Source organism: Passer domesticus, chromosome 1 (genome assembly GCF_036417665.1).
Source record: "Passer domesticus isolate bPasDom1 chromosome 1, bPasDom1.hap1, whole genome shotgun sequence".
Classification (NCBI taxonomy): Eukaryota; Metazoa; Chordata; class Aves; order Passeriformes; family Passeridae; genus Passer; species Passer domesticus.
The window spans coordinates 83,912,534-83,934,223 of NC_087474.1; the positions used below are offsets into that span (position 1 = coordinate 83,912,534).

The 21,690-nt window shown below is 36.3% G+C and overlaps 1 protein-coding gene and 1 long non-coding RNA gene across 4 annotated transcripts in view; one reads left to right on the plus strand and one right to left on the minus strand.

Annotated features, from left to right (window-relative positions):
• The window catches only part of CDH12 (cadherin 12), a 710,660-nt gene that overhangs the window by 84,537 nt on the left and 604,433 nt on the right, over positions 1-21,690 (plus strand). The gene's annotated exons all lie outside the window — the stretch shown is intronic.
• LOC135288546 (uncharacterized) lies at positions 700-7,668 on the minus strand. The gene is made up of 3 exons (XR_010351616.1): positions 7,593-7,668; positions 6,511-6,616; positions 700-2,229 (listed from the first exon to the last, which is right to left on the minus strand). It is a non-coding gene; the product is annotated as an uncharacterized LOC135288546 (long non-coding RNA).

Here is a 21,690-nt window from a genome sequence, read left to right on the forward strand (position 1 = left end):
AAGTATGCACATATAAGAATATGTTCTGTTCTACTACAGAATAAATTACATTGGAAAAGACCTCTGAGATCAAGTCCAACCTCTGACCAAGCACCTCATCAACTGAGTCAATGCATTAAGAGCCACATCTAATCTTTCCTTAAACTCTTCCAGGGATGGTGACTCTACCACCCCCCTGGGAAGCCGATTCCAGTGCCCAGTCACCATTTCTGTGAAGAATTTCTTCCAAATGTCCAACCTGAACCTTCTCTGGTGCAGCTGAAGACGACACCCTCTTGTCCTGGCACTGGTTGCCTGGGAGAAGAGACCAACCCCCACCCAGCTGCACCTTCCTTTCAGGCAGCTGTAGAGAGTGATAAAATCTCCCTGAGCCTCCTTTTCTCCAGGCTAAACAACTCCAGCTCCCTCAGCTGCCCCAAGCCCTTCACCAGCTTTGCTGCCCTTCTCTGGGCATGCCCCAGCACCTCAATGTTTATTCTGAATTAAGGGACCCAAAACTGGACACAGAATTCAACATGCAGCCTCACTAGTAGGCTCACAGATAATCACTGCCTTCATCCTGTTGGCCACACTATTTCTGATATAGGCCTGGATGCTGTTGGCCTTCTTGGCCACTGCTGGCTTATGAGTCCACTAAATGTGCAATCTGTCTTCCTGCTATTCTGCAGTTTAAATTATGACTCAGACCTATTCCCATTACTTTTGCTGAATTATGCTTGGAAGTAAACTAATTTTGTTTCTGATTAGTTTTGTTTGTCTTTCCCATTCTTATCCATTTAAGTTGATATATGTCGAAGTGTAAAATTCAATGCCAAATAATGCTGTGGTATCAGTCTGATAAGGTGGTGCAATTAGATTTGAACAAATTACCAAAAAATAAAAATTTAAGAGGAAAATAAAATATGCTAGCTACCACTTGAGACCAGTACTGAAGTCTTTGAGAATCAAAGGCAATCATATACTGGTTTTAAGTTCAATAAAAAAGATGCATTTGGCTGTCTCCTGGAATCAAATTTTTAAAGTTCTGAAATAGTTAACTAACTGGAGAAAGCAGTATTAGCTAAGTAAAATTCATATTATACATTTATAACCTTTATAGATCTTGAGAAAATGCACTGGTTTACTTTGTGGAGTGGGTTTTATCTCTTTAAACTGAATGTGGATGTGAATTTACCATAACAAAAGGGGAAGAGACAAAACTGAAGGCAATAAAATATGAAATTCTGTAATTTACTAAAACACCTCAATTATATCTACTTCTCCTGGTGTGATGTGGCTGTCCTGGGCAACCAAGGCCAACCGAGTTACTTGTCCTTTATAGAAATTCCTTCCCTACTCCCATCCATATCATGGTTGAGTGTGAATCTGGATTTGATGTTTGTCTGTTTCATCTATTTTAAATGTTATCTTTGAAGGAAGGTACTGTTTCTAACTGAATTTTCCTGATGCTTACTAATCTTCCTTTGGTAGCTTTTTGTCTTTATGGTAACAGGCACTAGTGAGTGGGGAATGTTATTCTGACTTAAACCTAAGAACTGAGGAAAACCTGAAATCTGCAAATTTGGTATAAAAACCATTATTCACTAGTTATGGTGCATCAAACAAAAAAAAATTCAGAGAATGTTGCTTGTATTACAAAGCAAAGAAAGAAAAAAATCACAAAAAAGTATTTGTTATAATAGGAACAGGGAGACTTAGGCTGCTACACTTTGTGTTTCTTAGTACGTGATCTCTCTATATTTAGCATATGAAAGTTTTTTGTTCCAGTTTGGGTCATTATTCTTTATAACAAGGACTTTAAAAAATAAGTCTGAAATTATAGGAAAGCTGCGTTTCTGTCATACTTTTGGCCTTACCATACATCTGTAGGGAAGCTCTATACACAGGAGGAACGGCTGAATGAAGGTCGCTAAATAACTTGAGAATAATCTGGAGAGGTTCAGTATGATAGCAGTCTGCATTTTCCTAAACCTATTTCCTTGAGTTGCTGCTTGTCATGGGCTCTTTGACTTTATGTAGCTGGTCCAGCCTGGGACTATTGTACTTGACTCCATGAGTCTTACAAAAATTCTTAGTTTTTGTGACCTTGAACTCTAGAAAAATCTTTCCTAGGTGTTTTGCAGGGACTGCCTTCTCAAATCCACTTCAGACGTCTCTTTATCAGGTAACTAGGCATCTGTTGTAACACAGTGACATAGCCATTCCAGCCATTGTGAACACAAGCAGCATCTGGAAAAAAGTTTTCAGGATGTTTATTGCATTTGGAATGCATTTTGAAAATTTTAAGATACACTTCTTATAAGATGATGCTATTTATACCTCTTGTACCTCTCTACTCCAACCACTGAGAGGAAGAAACATGCTCTGTGTAGTGCACTTGCCTTGTTTTGTTGCTGTAGATTTAAGATACTAAATCTTGACATTTAGTTTCTGAAATTAAATTGTTATTGATATCCAATCATAAGGTTTAGTCTCTGAAATTAAATTTTTATTGCTATCTAGTCATAAAACAATACTTGAGCCATTCAATTGAAAACTGACTGTGCAGTGCAGCTTTTTGAATATATCTTGTTCTTGCAGTGAAGTTATTGGTTCATAGAAAACTTTTGAGGAAATATTTACTACAGAATACATTTCTTTACTATTGCAAACACATTAGTATGGCAGATTTCTGTCCCTTGGTTATGTAATGCTTGAATAGTGCCCTCATTACCAGCTCAAATGGGGAAATTGAAGTATTTGACAATGGATTGCTCTTTCTAATACAAGCATCATAAAATGTCTTGTGACAGGAATAATGCGACTTTAAAGTATTTCAATTGCAATAGAAGCTTGCAAAAATGAGTTCTAGCCCATCGCTTTGGTTAGAGTGACCAAAACATCCCTTAGTCTCTTCATTTAAGTAGCTTTAAGCCCCCTGATTGCTCCTGTAAGTTACTATATACTTCATTAAATATAAGAACTTAGATTTTTATCTACTTTATATTCATAGTTCAATAAATCTGCTTTGTCCTGAGATGAAGGTAAATTTATGAAATACTTAACATTATAGTGTGAGAAGCTACTCCAGTACACAAACCAGAAATGTTTCTCAAATAGAGAAGAACCAAGTCATTGCTTTGGATTTTTTAATCTAAGTGAAGCTTGTTATAGTCTCAGAGAGGGAGCAAGGAGGAGAGGGAAACAATGTTTATTAAATAGTAAAGGAAATATTTCTGTTCTTACTTTGTGGGAGGAAAATCTTAACTTTTGAATTGAGTAATTTACCTTTTCAGCTGGCAAGTTCAACTATTTCCAGAGCTGTCATGCTCTGTTTAGTACAGAGAGAGAAAATGGAATTTGGTTTACCAAATAAGAAAGAAAAAGCATTGTACTATAGAAGGGAAAGATAGAAGAAGAAAACATTCCTGCACAGTGCTTCTCAATTTAATTTGATGCATTGTCAGTTTATGTGACTGTTTGTTAAACTTGTTTGGAGTAATTTTAGGCAAAATGAATGAAATAGTTAAAAGAGGAAAAAACAAAAGCTTCACTGTAAAGGCTAACATTAACAGACTTTGAAAGGGAGGAAAGGTAAATACTATTTTGTTAATGGGGAAAAGTGATATGTGGTTACCAAAATAGATTAACAACAGACTGTGGTTGCAAACGACAAAAAACCTCAACTACAATCCTTCCAAAAGACAGTCTTATGCACAGCAACAAGATTAAGTGAGGAAGATGGTCAGCTTTGTGTGCCACCTACTATCTCCTAGGAACAGCATTGTTAAAAACATTCTTTTATTGACTGTAATTCTATCTTCTGACAGCATCTTGAACTTGTAATATGGTCAAAATGCTGGTATCTAACATTCACTTTTTTCCAGTCTGGTTACTGGCAGTAAACAACTGAATATCTCGCACATGTCATATGAAAGATAAAAGATATGTGGAAATTTAGTCAGATTAAGGTCCAGTATGGTGACATACATGGGATGCCTGAATGCTGATAGCACAGGTGGCACTAAATAGTTTGTTATACTTGTGGCACTCACCTGATGCTCATTCAACACACAGTTAAGCAATGTCAAGGTATTTTCTAGTTAGGATCTTAACTAGATATCCAGTCAAGATCTTCATGTTGGTTCTCAGATAAATTGCACTTGATGGATTACTTGTAACTATAATCTAAATTATTATAGTATTATTTAAATTAATAGGATAACTATGTATTAATAGTATTATTATCAGTAATATTAGTGTTAGAATAATACTATTATCTTAATATTATTATCTAAGATAAACTTAGATCATTAATACTCCCCAATAATTTTATGTGAGAAATGCTTATTTGTGTGTTTCACTACTATTACTGCTTGTATGTAACTCTTTAGATGAGCTCAGGCATACAAGGAAACCATTCTGAGGTGACAAAAAGTTCAGCTAAAGCTACCTGTGTGCATGCCTATATGAAAACATATAGTTTGCAAAACTATCCAAACTACCTTAGCTTAGGTTCTGAAAAAGGGATACTAACTCAAATTTATTTCAAATGAAATGCATCTATTTAATGTGAGAGAGATATTTTATTGTATTTGAGCTCATATTGCCAAAAAGAGGAAACAAGACAAATCCTTTCTCAGATGGGTACTTATTTATATAAAATGTCAAAATCTCCAAATACTTTGATAATTTCAAGGAGTAAATAATAATGTATTTTACAGCTAGATAGGCAAAACAGTTAAATCTAGAAATCTTACTCATGATTACAGAGAAAAAATAATATTTTTTTTCAAATTTAAAAAGAAAAAGTTTATTTAGAATCTACTTTTGCAACCTTTTGTCTTTTGATTAGTTCAGCTTTATTTTGGACAATTCTTGGTAACACATTACTTAGAAGCATTACTTTGATACAACTATATGTTATATCCTTATTAACCACTGAATATGTTTAAGATACAGAATTTCTGCATGGTTTTAGGCCCACTATCTTTGCCACTATCTTTGGAAAAGGATGATCTTTAGTTCTATCACAATTAGGGTAGCATGTATGCATCCCACTTACCTTAACAAGTCATGGCTCTATAATGATCAAATGAAGTGAAGGCAGTACCTTGAGATTTGAATCTGAAGGGAAAGCTCTAATTTTAGTGCTCAATTATTGAACTCTTAATCACTATTATTTAAAAAAAAATTCTTGGGAGTTTTTTAATCTCTGGATACCTAATTATTCCCCAAGGATACATGTTTGTCCTTGGACAGGTAGTTCATAGAATATTTTTCTTTAGAGAATTGTGTTAATTTGCAGAGAGTTGAAACGGCAAAATGAAAACTGAATGCTTGCACTACTGAGACTGGAGCTACTGAAGAGTATATTGTAATAAGATCATGAACACACTCTCTTAGCAAAATATACCACAAAAAATCCCCAAACCAACCAAAATGCCAAAAATCCCCACAGAACCCCAAATACCAGATGTTAGCAGCTGAAAGATGAAATTAATAATGTCTAAGATCTTAATATTACCAAAGGAGGAAAAAAGGTACTTATAAGTTATTCTGATAACTTATAGGTGTCATTGATCATATCCAGACCTGATTTTAAACATTAAGGTTTGAGAACTGATGCAAATTACAATTCTCTGCTGCTTTTATTTCATCAAAGCTTTGCTAGTGGTCAGAGTGACTGGATGCAGAATGAAATGTGATGTCACTGAACTGAGAAAGACTACACACTTGATAATTGAAAATGTTGAAATTGAAAGTAGTGGGGAAAAAAATAAGATGCAAAACTTATAAGGAAATATATTAAAGCAGGAATTTAAAAATTGCATGAGTATAGGAAGTCAAATAAATGTTCAGGTCACAGCTATTCTAAAAACGCTCAGTAGTGGACCTCTAGCTGAGCCATAGCCCAGGGATATTCTGCTGTTCTGGGAAAAAAAGTAAATACTATATTCTGGTAAAAGTGACTCTACATTCTGTAAGGCCTTTTGAAATAATCCTGCTCTACAGAATACTGGGAGGATCTTGGCTTCTGTCCAGTTCTGAGCTTTGCACAATTGGAGAAAGCTCAGAGGGGATAACAAGGGTGAGCATAGGTCAACTAAACATGGCTTACAACAAAAATATGGTTCAATTAATGCTACTCTGTTTAAGATGATACTCTTAAATATGTAAAACACTATTGCAAAGAAAATTGGAATAATTCTTTTCCATGTCCATGAGAAGATAAATATAATTAATTCATAAAACTATATGAAATATTAAGGTTAGATATTTTAATTTTTTTCAAAATGCATAGGTAGGTAAGCACTGAAATGAATTGACTGGATGTAGCTTTAAACTGTGGAGGAGAAGTAGATAAGCAGGTCACAGAAATTATGTAGATTAAAAAATTAATGTAAAGAAATAGACTTAAATGATAATGCAGCATGTCTTTAAACCCTGTAATTATGTGGTAAATGAAGAATAGTATGTCAGTCCTTTAGCCTTAAATAATGGAAAACCTTTCAGTTATCTTCCACTCACGTTTGTGTCAAGGGTATAGAATCCTGCACCTTTTTTTCTCTCCCTCTGTATCTGCTTGTAACCTTCTCTGGCTGTTCCTGTGCTCTCGGTCTCCTGTTCTCCTTGCCTGTAACAAGGTAGCAGTCAGAATACTTCAGTCTTGCTCATGCTTTTCATCTTGGGATTCAGGCATTAGAAAGGCTATCCCTTGCTATCACAGCAAAGAAATTGCACTTGGATGATCCCACTGAAGAAGGTAAGGTTTTTTGTTTAGATTTTTGTTTGCTTTTTCCCAGTGATGGTTCTATTTTTTCCTTGATCCTGAAGTTAGGATGAATGTTCATATATGGTAGTCATTCTTTTGGTTCACCCAACTCTTTTGTTCACACACTATTAAATGTTTCTGTGACATGTTTTAAGGATTTTTGTAGTTTTTAACACCAGGCCGACATCTTTCTTGTCCTGAAACAATTCACTGCCAGTGATATTGTCCATCATACTGATTTGATGAATTCAGCTGGAATGTACAGAAGACAAGTGAGTTTCTAAAGCAGAAGACGGTATTTGTCAAAAGCTGTATAGCTTTTATATCAGATGAGATAATTTATCTCCTGTTTTTCAAGAAATCTGATTGTGTTGACCAGACTAAGGTTAAAGCCTCTTTTCAATTGACATGGAGATTGGTGCATTCACTCTTTTAATTCAGTACTGCTTTGAACTGTACCCTGGAGCTGTATACCAGAAACACACAAATCTTCATAAGATCTGTAGACCATTAAAGGTTTGATATATTTGCGATAGGAAGCAAATATTACACTTTGTAAGGATCTAAGAGCTCATATTTAACCGGTTATATAACTGTTGCCGTTACGTAACAAAGACTCCAATTCTGTCACTAAAAGATACTGAGTCATGCCTTATGTGCGAATACTTCTGCTGACTTTCTCACAATTCCTTTGGTTTGTAAAATTCAGAGAAGCTGATATTCTCCTATGCCCTTTTGTCTTCCCCTACTTGTACAAAACTTGATTGAGTTTGGCTACTTCCAGCCATTAACTACTGCATGAATAATGAGCAAAATACTGTCTCTAATACCTACTTACTGTGAAATGAGGCTTTCAAAAGGATGTTTACTTTCTAGGAGACTTGGGGCACATCACAGTGTTTTTAGTCCTGAAATGAAGATATTCATGAGCAATCATCATGATTACTGAGGATCTATGCTCATATAATAACGTGCATGAATGCTAGGACACTGGATTCCAGACTCTCTCTTAGTTCTCAAAAATATCTTCCCTATAAATCTAACTTACATGCAGCTAAGTCCAAAAAATGGATTGCAAATTTTAATTTTTATGTTAATGATTTTATCCCAGTTTTTTTTTTTTTTTTTTTTTTTATTAGTAGGAAAGCGGAGTTGCTGGGGTTTTGATTAGCTGGGAAGGCATTAGACTTACATTCCCTGCTTTTTTATTTCTTGGAGAACACTACAACCAGTTCTTGATTTTATCTTGCCAGTCATACATCCTTATTTGCAAGAGTAACATTTATATTCCAGGCAGTGTGTGGGACATGCCACTATTTGTAAACCAGTCTAATTAACTTACTCTCCAGCTTAAATATTATATTAAGTAAACAAAAACTAATTATCATCTGGTTGTAACAGAATAAATTTCACTTCTTTCATTGACTCCTCATCACTCCTTCTATTACACTCCTTCCTTCTCTGAAGGAAGAGCACTTGGTTTGCTTTCAGAATGCAAAGATATTCCAGTAAAAATCAATCTCCTGAATATTTTTTTTAATAAAATATGATTAAATATCTTGGTAAATATATAATTCTATGAAAAAGACAACGCAAGCATTTTATTGCTTCTAACTTCAGCTTCTTTTTTCCCAAGAGATGTGCAACTTCTTCACATTTAAACAAACATGTGTCATAAATATTGAGATATAATTGTAAGGTTTAATAGTTAGGTTATTTGTACTGTGATTAATATCAGAGATCTCAATGCTTTTTAGGTGGCCTCTTAGAGATACTTTTCTGCGTCGAAATCACAACATACTTGCACACACCATGCTTCAAAGACAGGCATATGGGCTTTGCTTTAGAAACAACATTTCCTGTCTTTCCATGATTATTTTGCAGACGGCTAAAAAGTATTTGTAGTTTTGTATTTTAAGAAATAGTCCTTTCTAGAATGTGAGCATAGGAAGAGTATATGAACTGAAATACAGACTTAATAGTGTTAGTGAAAGGGATCCATATTTCTCGCTGAAAGAATTTTTAAAATATTTTTAGGTTTTCCCTTTATTCCTGGTCTGCAAACTGAGAGACTAAGACAGTTAAAAGTGACTTTCCATTTGGGAAGGAGGCGCTGGTAGGCTGTTTCCTGAATAGCCTTACTAGTAGCTTGTGCTGTAGACAATGATCTATGACAGGAAAAATGCTTCTGTATCTTGTGGTCTTTTCTGAGCCCAAACATCAGCAGTTCTGAAGGATGCCCTAGAGAACTAGTGTGGATTTTCCTGTTGCCAGACTTGCACACTGTTGCAAAGCATTGAGAAGTCATATTTTTCAGAAAGCTATTCTGTTTATGGAATTGTTTTGTTGGGTTTTTAGTATTTTTTGGTTTTTTTGGACAATATCTCTAAGAGCATCAACTTCAACTGTTAACCCAGAACTATATCCTGTGTCCTTAAGTGCCACATATATGTGCCTTTAAAATACCTTCAGGAATGGTGACTCAACCACTTCTGGGGAGAGCCTGTTCTCATTGTGAACAACACTTTCCATGAATAAATTTTTTGGTAATACCTTATCTAAACCTCCCCTGGCACAATTTGAGGCTGTTTCCTCTTGTCCTCTTTCTTGAAACTTGGGAGAAGAGGCCAACACCCACCAGGTCGCAACCTCCTTTCAGGTAGTTGGAAAGCGAGAGAAGATTCCCCCTCAAAAAGCTTCACTTTATATATAGAGATTTGTGAAAAGTAATTGTAAAATATTGCAGATAATTTTTGGTTGTTTTACTGAAATTCCTACTCTCTTGGGACTAATTGCTCAGCCAAAAAAGAGGGAATCAATATTACACAAATTATTTACCTGGAAGAGCAAAGGAATGAAATAATCCTGTTTATATTCCTACTTCTCTGAAAGTGTTTCAGTCTTCCCTCTCCCTCCCTGAATCCTTTTCTTGAATTATGCAAGTGCTTGAATACAATAGTGTCTGACACCTGGATGTTTTATGCAGAGGCATGTATAAAGCATAATCCGTGGTCCACTTCAAACTTTCCAGGTTTTTGTTTGTTGTTACTTTTTTCTTATATCAAGGATATGTGAAGCTGCCTTCTTGTTCAGTATATAACACTCAAATCCTGTCCCTGCAATCTAATTGGCAACATTTGAATCTTATTCTTTGACTGTGGTTCAGGTCATCAGAATAATTTACATGTGGGAAAGGTTTTCTTTGTTTTGTTTTGGTAGGGTTTGTGTTTCCCTTCCCTTCCCTTCCCTTCCCTTCCCTTCCCTTCCCTTCCCTTCCCTTCCCTTCCCTTCCCTTCCCTTCCCTTCCCTTCCCTTCCCTTCCCTTCCCTTCCCTTCCCTTCCCTTCCCTTCCCTTCCCTTCCCTTCCCTTCCCTTCCCTTCCCTTCCCTTCCCTTCCCTTCCCTTCCCTTCCCTTCCCTTCCCTTCCCTTCCCTTCCCTTCCCTTCCCTTCCCTTCCCTTCCCTTCCCTTCCCTTCCCTTCCCTTCCCCATGGCTTTAAGTTGTACTGTAAATATGCTTACATTGGTGAAAATCAGTTTGTGAAATTTCAGATGTGTGTGGTCAGAATAGTCACACTGTGAAAAGACTTCTATTTAAGAAGAAAATGTTTAGGAGGAAAGAAGAATCATGTTCATTGTTAACTGGATGATTGAAACACAAGAGTAAAGTATACATATTCATACATAGCAATCAGTGGCTGGCAGGGTAGGCATTTAAACCAAGACCTTCAGAGAATTGGAAGCCTCTCTCCTTTTACTGTTACAAACGATTAAACTGCACACAAAAATTCAAATGCAAATTATATAACTTTTTCTAAACTGACAAATACAAATTTCTTATTACTAATGAGTGATTTGATGGATAGTGAAGAGTTTTAATGTCTGGATAGTTAGAAAACAATTGTGGAAAACAAAACTATAATAACAGCACACTTTGGTAAGCAGGTGTTTCTTTGTAAATGTTAAAAATGCAAAGAAGTAACAATAGCAGGGGAGAAATTATGGCTTGTTAGCACTGCCCTCTGGCTAGGTAAGAAATGCCAAGTATACCTATGCAGAAACCTGAGCTATATGTCTGAGGTCCTTTGTTTAGCACATAAGAAGCTCTGATCTCTACAAATAAAACCAATGGTGACAGTAACCCTTACACAAAAGCTGCTGCCTTGCTCTACCCTTACAAAGTGTAAATAACTTAGAAAGTTATTTATTGTGTATCTGACTTGCAACATGATGTGAAAAATAGGAATGTATGTTGGTTTTAGCCTTTCTACTATCTATTAGTGACATATTTGAGATCAAGAGGCTTTATCATATTCTTTTGCAACACATGACTTTTCAACTGAAACTCATTTTGGGATGAAGTACTAGATACCATAGAATTAGATGTAATGTATAGTATTATAAAATTTTCATCTCACTGAATAATTTTTACTAAAACATGAATTAATTCCTTGAATATGCAGTGTTGTAGCTGTATATTTTGTGCTATCTTGTAAGGGTTTTTTTTTTGTATGGCAAAAGGTAATTAAAATAATTGAGTCTTATGAAATAAAAGTCTTCATATTAAGCACTATCAAATTTAAGATTACTGATATAAGTTATCTTTTTATGATACTTCCATGAGACCATCTCTTGTTTTGTTGGTTTGCAGCAGGAATTAGCACCTACTATTTTTTAGCAATTTCAAAAAATGCTATTTTAGAACTAAAGTAGGGTTTTGCATCAGCAGGTACCATTTTCTGCTAAAAATCCTAGGTGTTTTTTGAAAAAAGATTGTGAACTGATTTTCAATCATGCATTATTTTTATTATCCTTTTGATGGAATTTCAGAACCTTAAGAAATTACTTCCCAGCAAACAATATTTTCAAATAGGTTTCAAAAAATTGCTCAGGCTAAACAAGGAATTTTCAGAATGGAAACATATAAATGGTAGTAATAAAGCTTTTGATGCATGCCGCTGTTATCTTGAAATAAAGCCAATGTATAAACAATATTATATTTAACACTACCGTAACAAATAAATTTACTGGTTTTTAGTTCAACTTTCTACTTGAAATTTACTCCCTGTGGCAAAATTAATGGTCCATGTTGTTTACTAGAAGAAAATGGTGTACTGATATTCTTCATGTAAAACAGAAGCTGAGGATCGGTAATCAATTGCACACTGCCTAGTTTTTACTAGTAATGATCTAGTAATAATTTCTTAGGATGCTTGTACAGTTTTTAATGCTTCTGTTGAAGAAGAGTATACTGTTCAGTGCTACATACACTCCCTAAACCAGTACAAGCAACTATCAAAAAGGACAGGGTTTTACCCTTCTTTAAAGTAAGGATTTGCTGTTTAATCAAGGAGGGAAATTGCCAGTACTAGAAAACCTTTTTTTTGTAACTAAAGCACTCTCTTTCCTTAATTAAGACGTGACCAGACTGTGTTGCAGGAGGAATGAAAAACTGGTTTTGCATGAAGGACTTAGGAGCCCTTCGTAGAGGAATTCAAGAGAAAGCTCAGCTCTAGAAGTAACACCACTGTTAATGCCACCACTATCCAGGAGATCTGAGAAGAGAGCTCTTTTGCAATAACCCTGTGAGAATACCATGAAGGTGTCTAAAAATGGCTTAATGATTAGTTCATTGCCTTATACAGTTTCCTAAATAAGTATCATCCGTAGCACAATGGAAGTCTAAAGCACACAATCCTTATTCTGATGATACAGAGAGTATAGGGAAGGTAGTGAGGTTTTTATGGCATGTTAGTGTAAGCATGCTATATTTAGGTTCTTATTTGTCATAATGTTTAAAATTGGTTTTGGTTTCATGTTAAAAAAAAAAAAAAGCTTTTACTTGCATTCCTCTTACTTTAGATTAACCTGAATGGTTTTGAATTTTTTTTGAAAACAACAAGACACTGATAATGTAAGGGTGTCCTGAATTTATATCTTCACACACTTTTCAAAGTGTGGTCTGGCTTAAAAGGATTTGAGGGACAAGCTTAATACTGACTTCTAGTAACACTAAATGCTTTTTGGTATGCAGTGAAATACTGGGGTATGTACTTGAACCTCAAAGTCACAAGAGGAATACTATGTTCATAAAAGATAATTGATTAATAAAATTTTTAAAAAGCTAATTTATTAGTCACCCATCTAAATATATTTACTTTCTTCATGGAGTATAAGAATATGAGATTTGAAGAGTGGACTATATCTTCAAGTACAAATCCTATATTATTTTTTATTTTCCTAAGTGGACCATATTTCTTTTTCCTGACAATCATCTGTATTTTGTCCTAGTAAAATCTAATACAATGACTTCAAAATGCATCAAAACAGAAGAACTGCATCTCTGAATTGAACTTGTGGTTCATCTGCTGATTACTACCTCCAGTAGTGCTCACCTAAGGACAAAAAACTTGTAATTGCAGTTAGATAGGACATGGTGAATGAAGCCTGAATCATCAGATATAGCAGCTCTCCTAATCTGCTCTGAATTAAGAGTCCTTTGTCCTTTTTCAGTATTTACTCACTTTTTTGAAGTTCTGTGACAATCATGGCTTTATTCTGCCATCCTGTGACAATGTGCAATAAGGTGGACGTACAAGATGGTCATACATAGTGCAGGAGGAAATAGAAGAATACAGTCAATTATTCTAAATTTACCAGCCTTACTCTGAGGGGATACAGAAGTTCTTGTTCTACCAGGACTTTTACCATTGCTACACTACTGGTGCAACCATTCTATGTATTGGTGGGGTTTAAAAAAACCAAAAATTTTTTTGAAAATGGTTATAAGTTATAGTTGGGCTTTGACTCTTCTATTTTTATCTTGCACAACCTCATGACATCCTTACACAACCTACTGGCATCCCTATCGTCCATTCTCCCTGAGGTGAAGTCAGTGTTCAGCCAGAGAAGTGAGCATAGGTAATCTTCCGTATCATACATCCCAATCTCCCAGGAGGCCTGTGCCAGGGAAGGCAGACCCAAAGAGATATAGCAGACCTTTCTTGGATTCCTCCACCTACTCACCAGAGATCTGTCACTAAGAAGAGAAGCTTCTCTACCTGAAAGACTTTGTTCTTCCCTCTAGAAAGAAGAATCAGAGGGAAAGGTTCTTATTTTTTCAGTTAAAGCAGCAGGGTTTGAAAAATAATAAGCAGTAAAGTGGTAAAAGTAGAGGACTTAAATGTTGTAATTTAGAGCCAAATTTAATATAGTTCATGTATCTCTGTTTCTTTTGTTTTCAATTGTCCTTCTCTTTCCATGAGGATGGCAGAGGAGACTAGTCAGCAAAATACATTATTTTTTTGACTAGCTAGACTTTACTTAAGAGTGGGCTGCATAAATGTCCCCAGTGGTTGTAACTCCTTTGAAGGGGACATGGGAGAGAGAACCTATTGTTCAGGAGAGCCATGGATGTTCTGCATTTGAGAACTTCTAGTTTTGCCCAGCTTAACTAATGATTTCATTTCTCACACAGGTGTCATGAGGAGGGAACTCAGGACACCTAGCATACTGAGAGTTCAGTTTGGAACAGGACTTGCAGGATGTTACAGTACTGCATATGAAAATAAGTGAGTACTTCTCTATCAGTTAGCCACTTTTCTTTCCTGGAACTCCCAAAAGTATTTGTGGATAATTTAATGCAAGCTGTACATTTGTCAGCCATGGAAACTCATATTCCAGAAGTCTCTTGGAGAAGCATATACCTGTGACAGGTTCAGGATTTTTAAATTATGTTATTCAGTTATAATTATCCTGTGAAAGGCTGATGGAAGAGACATAAATGGATAATAGCTCCACTTCATTTTTAAAATTCATGGAAATATAAAATATGTCCTTATAATGTGTCACTGTAATAATTATTGTAGTCCTCAGCATAGTCTGTTGTGGTTGGAAGTTATGATAGGGAGTTCTAAAGAGTTTTATACTCAGATTTCATTGGTATAGTTTTTGTGTGCTTGGATACTGGAGAACAGTTTATAAGTCTGAGATATAAAGATTTTGATTGCACTAGGATTTGGTAGGAGCAGGTAGTTCTCCACAATCAGTATTGACTGTTTACCTACATTACAAAGTCAGATTTAAATAATCAAACTCTTAGCTATCTGTAAACACTTAAGTAAGCTATGATGATAGAACATAATTTAATCTAATTTCAAGGAAAAAGTTCCCCAGTGTCAGCCTTATCTTTGCTTTTTAACTATTGTAATATTAATAATTTCCATTTTTGAGTAATGCAAAATGACTGGGCTGAATAAATGGCTTTCTTAACTGGCTAATTAAAGAGTTCTTACTGAACAAAGTTTAAATATTGAAATTTACAGCTTTTGAGACATAAGAAGCAAATATTTTTATTTTTTCTTACTATGTTTAGTACTTCATTAAATAGGATCATTACTTAAGTTTAATTTTTGAGGTAAACAAGACCTCATCAAGATACAAATGATACTGGTGCAGTGAAAGAAGCTATTCCCTATTGAATTATAGAGTCAATGAAGTATGAAAATGATGACATTTAATATCTTAAATGAAAGCTGCTTTAGGGAATGCTTCAGCACTTTAAACTGGTAACATAATTTGATCTCACCTGGCTAATTCAATATCACAATACAGCTGCCAACTTTTCAAACTCCAAGTTTCTGGTACTGCTATCAAATTTAGAAGGAAAACATGATAGGAGAATATGCAACAATAAATGTGATATCTATAGACATTCCTAATCAGGACATTTTTATGAGCTGTAATATTTATGCAGTTTTCATTTAAGCATATTGTAATATGACTACTACTTCAGTTAGAAAAATTAACCTAGTTGCATAGCTTTTCCATTTCTCTGATATTGATGAAATATTAAGGAAGGTGAAATCTTCAATCAAATAAATTGTCTTTCTATAAGAAATATATTATGGAGATTTTGGGAGGATTGCTGAACCCACACAAAAAATTTCAACAGAAATCAAAATAATGTTATAATTTTTGAAACTTAATTCTATAATCTATCTCAACCTCAAACGGGGCAGTATTTTTTTCTATGTGAAATATTCCATTACTTTGGAGAGTAGATTGGTCTTATTGTACCAACCCTTAAATATGATGTGTTTTGAAGGAGTGGGTCTTGCCCTTGGCTCACAACAACCCCAGGCAGCTCTGCAGGCTGGGGGCAGAATGGTTGGAAAGCTGCCCAGTAGAAGAGGACATAGGGGTGCTGAATGTGATCCAGCTGTGCCCAGATGGCCAAGAAGGCTAAAGACATCCTAGCCTGCATCAGCAGTAGTGTGGCCAGCAGAATGAGGGCAGTGATTGTCCCTCTGTACTCAGCACTAGTGAAGCTGCACCTTGAATTCAGTTTTGGGCACCTCACTTCAAGAAAGGCATTGGGGTGCTGGAGCCTGTCCAGAGAAAAGCAACAAAGCTGAAGGGTCTGGAGCACAAGTCCTATGTGGAGTGGCTGAGGGAGCTGGGTTTGTGTAGCCTGGAAAAGAGGAGGCTTGGGGGAGACCTTTTTGCTTTCTCCTATTATCTGAAAGGAGATTGTAGAAATATGGGGGTCAGTCTTTTCTGAAGAAGCGACAGAACCAGAGGAAATGGCTTTAAGTTATGCCAGGGAAAGTCTATATTAAGTATTCAGAAATTTTTTTCACTGAGGTTGCTGTCAAGCCTTGATACTAGCTGCTCAGAAGAGTCGCGGAATCACTGTCCCTGGATGTGTTCAAAGAACTTGTGGCTATGACAACTGGGGACTTGATTTAGTGGTGAAAATGGAAATGCTAGCTTGATGGTTGAACTCGAGGATCTTAGAGGCATTTTCCAACCCATGATTCTTTATACTTCTTTTATTTACTACAAGAGCACATTGCTTATTGGGGGAAAAATTCTTTTAAAACCAGGTTTCTTTTGGATGGTGTTCATGCACAGAGACAGTGTTATAGATATTTATTAATAAAAGCTAGTTGCTTGCAAGCCTCTTTACAGTTGCAAATAGAAGAGGAAAGCATATACGTTATGGAGATCATGGAGCCTGGTAGCTTTGCATATTTAACTAGTATGAATATGTACTTGGACATTTGAGTGTGGCAGGGTAAATTTTAGCATCAAATTTACTGAAGAAAAAAAAAGTAGCATAAGGACTATTTCAAAATTAGGGTAAAGTAATAAATGCATGCATTAAAAATAGCTATCTTTTTCTGTTTCTCTATGCTAGAATAAGAAGAAAAGACCCCACACAGGGATGCTAAGAGCTCTAGCATATCTGTATCAGAATACATAATGGTAATTGTGGCCCACTCTGCAATTTCAAAAATGTATAAATTTTATTGGAATACTTCCCTGATATATGTCTCCATACCAAACTAATGGAACATGCTTTATCTCAGCGACAAAGAGAAGTATATGTAAGACAATGGAGCATAAAAGTAGTATGTGGTCCTGTTTGATTTGCTCATAATATTTATTGTATTCCCTACTTGATTATGTCTTGAATTGCTGAGATTTTACTCTTCTTTGACTTGTTAATTATAAAGGCTTAATGCTTCTTTTCAATGAAAACAGTAAATACTTAAGAATCAAAGTTTTAGGGAAAAAACACAGAAGCAACACAGGTTACAGGAGTTGAAATGTCTGAAATCCAAGGTATTGTCCTAAAAATCCTCAGGTTTAGTACAAAGAAAGGTAACTCTAAGAGGTAATTCTACAAAGGCAAGTTTTTTCAACTATATACATAATTTCAAATTGCAGACCAGTTCAGAACTTCTCACAACTAGCTTTTAAAACTCTTTATCAGTATTCCACGCTTCATAATTTCTAATGCAATTAAGCATAACATGCTTACTTATCTTCCACGTGAAAAACAAAACCACCATCTAATTGAGGGAGTTAGAATGTGATGCAGATACTCAGATTGGGTTTGCTCTGAGGGGAAAGACACCTTAAAAGTTCTGTTTTCTTGCATAGTTACTTCACCCAAAGAAGTTAAGGTTACATTTGTATGATTCATACTGTATTCTGAATCTAGCTGAAATCAATGCAATTTTAGAAGCCTCCTTAGATCTAACACTTATTTCTAAGTTATAGGCAAAAAAAACCAGTGTAGTCTGTTGGGAAGACAGGAATAAGGATTGGGGAACACAATGAGGGGATGTATCTTGTGCATTCAACTAAATATCAATATAAAGCTGAGAGCTTAGATGTGGGATATCTACCCAGCAAAGAGCCAAGCTGGAGTAAAGAGGGAGAAAGCAGTAGGTCTAGGGCAACCCTGGTTGTGCTGCTGTCAATTAGTATGAATATCAATGCACCAAGTGATGTTTTTGATCACTACAAAGGCTTTTTTTTTTAAAAAAAAGGCCTTTTAACTCTGCATTTTAGTCTAGCAGACCTTCATGATGATCCCCTCATATTAATGAATCACATGTGCTTAGCTCTGAAATTTTTATCATCTTTCCAACTATTACTATTCATCATGCTGGGGTTTATGGTTGTAGACCACATTGTTATTAATAAAACATTAATTGCAGAGTTGAACAGCAGGCACATTCTGTAGTGGAACAGGGAATCGTAGCATATGGAGGGAGTGGTCCTGACCTAGGGAAAACCCAGGCAGTGCTCAGACCTGCAAGGAAGTGTCAGCTCTCATGTGAGCGACTGATGAGTTGTGTGTGGGGCCAGGAGGAATGGTGTCACCCCCGATGCCCACAAAGAGCAGCCCTGGGGAGCAGGAGGAGCAGAGTGGGCAAACAGGACCTGGCATGTCAACCAGAGCATGGTGAGGCAGTTTCCACAGGAGCACGTGCAGGGCACAGGGTGCTTCTTTGAAGGAGAGGCCAAGAGGAGAGACTTGCTCCTATGTCTGTTGGAGGTTCCTGGAATGCATTAACAATAGCTTCCTTCTCCAAGTGATAGAGGAGCTGTCAAGGAAAAGTACTTTGCTGAACCCTGTTCTCACCAAGAGGTGCTGTGGGGAATGTGCAGCTGGTTACAGCCGCTGTAACCATCAAACCATGGAGTTCAAGATGCTAAAGGCTGTGAGGAGGGTGCACACCAAACTCTGTATACCCTGGACTTTAGAAGAGCAAACTTTGGCCTCTCCAGGAGTCCACTTGGTAGAGCAGGATAAAATAAAGCCCTGGAGGGAAGAGGAGACCAAGCAAGTTGGTTGATATTCAAGGATCACCTCGACAACTTCAGGAGTTATGCATTCCAACCAAGAGGAAGACAGATTAAATGACCAGTAGGTAAATAGAGGGAAAAAAGGTCTCCTGGACAAAGACAAACATAAAGCAAGCCTGGAGAGCATGGAAGCAGGGACAGGTAGTGGGAGGAATATAAAGAGATTGTCTGGACAGCAAGGGATCAGGTTAGGAAACCTAATGCCCTGACAGAATTAAACCTGGCCACAGGTGTCCATGGCAAGAGGTAAAGCTCCTATGGGTTATGTCTCTGATAAAATGAAGACTAGGGAAAATATGGCCCCACTTCATAAGGAAAAGGAAACCTGATTTTCTGGCATTTGAAGAAGGTAGAAGTGCTCAACAACTTTTTTGTCTCAGTCTTTCCTGACAAGTGCTTCAGCCACACCGTCTGAGCCACACACACAGAAGGTAAAGGCAGGGACTGAGAGAGTGAAGAACCACCTGCTGTAGGAGAAGATCAGGTCTGAGATGGCCTAAGAAACAAGACAGTGCACAAACCCATGGAACCTGATAAGACGAATCTGTGCATCCTGAGGAAACTGGTGGAGGAAGTAATTAAGCTGCTGTCCATCTCTGAGAGGCCACAGCAGTTTGGTGAAGTTCCCAGTGCCTGGAGTTACCCCTTCAAAATTAGCGGTTACCTCTTCAAAAATGAGGGTGGGCAGGCACTGGAACATGTTGCCCGGGGAAGTTGTGGATGCCTCATGCCTGGAGGTGTTCAAAACCGTGATGGATGGGATTTCATGCAATGTGGTCTAGTGGAAGGTGTCCCTGGCAGGGAGTTATTACTAGGCGATACTTAAGCTCTCTTCCAAATCAAACAACTCTGTGCTTCAATGATCAAAAGATGGCTAAGAAAGAATCAGGATTTTTTAATAACTGAATTGCTGTAAGTAAAGGGAAACTATGGCAAGGAATTTCTTACTGGGTGGTGAAGGAAAGGCTAAAAAATATTCCTTTTCTAGTCATGAAGGCAGGAACTAACCATCTTTTAGTTTTTTTCTCTCCTCAGCTGCTTGTTCATTTAATTTTTTTTAACAGGAAAAGAGTATTTTTGTTAGGCTGTGACTTCAAACCGCAATAAGCTATGTAGAAGGGTTTTCTGCCTGATTTTGCTTTCTTGATAGGAAAGATTTTTCAAACTCCTATTAATGCATAATTTAAGGATTTAAGGCAAACTATTCAGTGCTTCTTTGGTGAAAAAGTACAATCCAGAATAAAGCTAAACACACAGTTCTTCTAAAGTTGATTTCCAATATCTCTTAAATACTTACAACTCCATGAAAAATTTTGCAGTTGTCTTTCTTTGGTAGTTCCCAGAAATTATGCAGCCTAGCATATGTGTTAAATGTGAAGCATGTGTATGTCCTGCTACTGTTATCTTATTGTTAAACTAGACAACTGTTGGAGGGGAAAGGAATAGTTTTTAACTTACGCATCAAAGGTATGACCAAGGTCTTGGAACAGGATCTAGATATTGACTTGTATCTAGTTTTTCTTTGAAGTGTTCCCATTCATTTTATTATTATGGTGATAGTTATTAAAACAATATATTAACTTGACATTCCACTTGGTCAGGGAAGTATAACATGACAGTATTTCATAACACTTTGTTTGTCTTATCAGCCACCTACAGATTTTTAAGTACTTACTGACATAGTAAGTATATGAACTGCTTTTTGCTTTAATTAACCTCTAACGGCTCACCCATTAGTACATGTAAAGCACGATCACAATTCAAGAGACAACTGGCATCCTGTGACAACACAGCTAATCAATAGAAAAGTAGCTGAGACAACACAGCCCTGGCACCGTATGAACTCCATCTTTTAGATGTACAGGGCTCCCATAAACAGTTGTATGCCAAATTTTCACCTCTAACTCAAAGTAAACAAATCATATACATCTCGAATATTGGCATTTCTTTCTCTGAAAAAAAAAATCTGGTTTGAAGTTTTCTTTGTATGATTCTCCTTGCACAGTTATAAAGATCACAATGGTATTTTGAAAAACTCCACACAAATAATCCATTCTAGCTTTAGGTCTGCGTATACATTTTAATAAAATTTTTGTATTAAATATTTTTGTTCTTGCAGTCATAAACTGGAAATACTCGAATTTCTAGTCTAACACTAAAATGTGAAAAATAACAAATCTGATAAAAATATTATCAAGAGATTTCTTTTATGAGAAAGTCATGGCTTGTTTATCTTTCAGTCTGTCATCACCTTCTTACAGCTATTATTTTGTCTGCATATATTTTCTTCTCTGACTTTTATTTTTGGATGAAGTGAAGGTTTTGGATATTTTGTGGTTGCTGTGACTTTCAATCATAAACACTTCAAGGAGGTTGTAGGGGATCTAAATGAAACTGATGTACTTCCCTCTTGTATTGCAGCTTTGCTGTTGATATCTCTTTTGAGGAATGGAATGAAGGCTTGTTTTTAAGAGAAGTCTCTGAATGTTTATTGCTTCTGCTATAAATGACTACTCAAATCTATGTGTGATGCTATGTCCAACAGGGTTTGGATGCATCAGTGTAAACCTGACCTGTGTATTTACACAGAACCAGAGGTTGGCCCATCAGGTACCTCAATTTCTTTAAATGTTGCTTAGCAGAGAAAATGCTTAACTGTAAGGAGTAGCATAAACAAGGCTTGATTTATGTGCTGGAATGCTTCTCAAAGTTTAGACAGAATTATGGAGGTTAAACCTAGAGTACCATATATTTACCTTGTAAATACTCAGG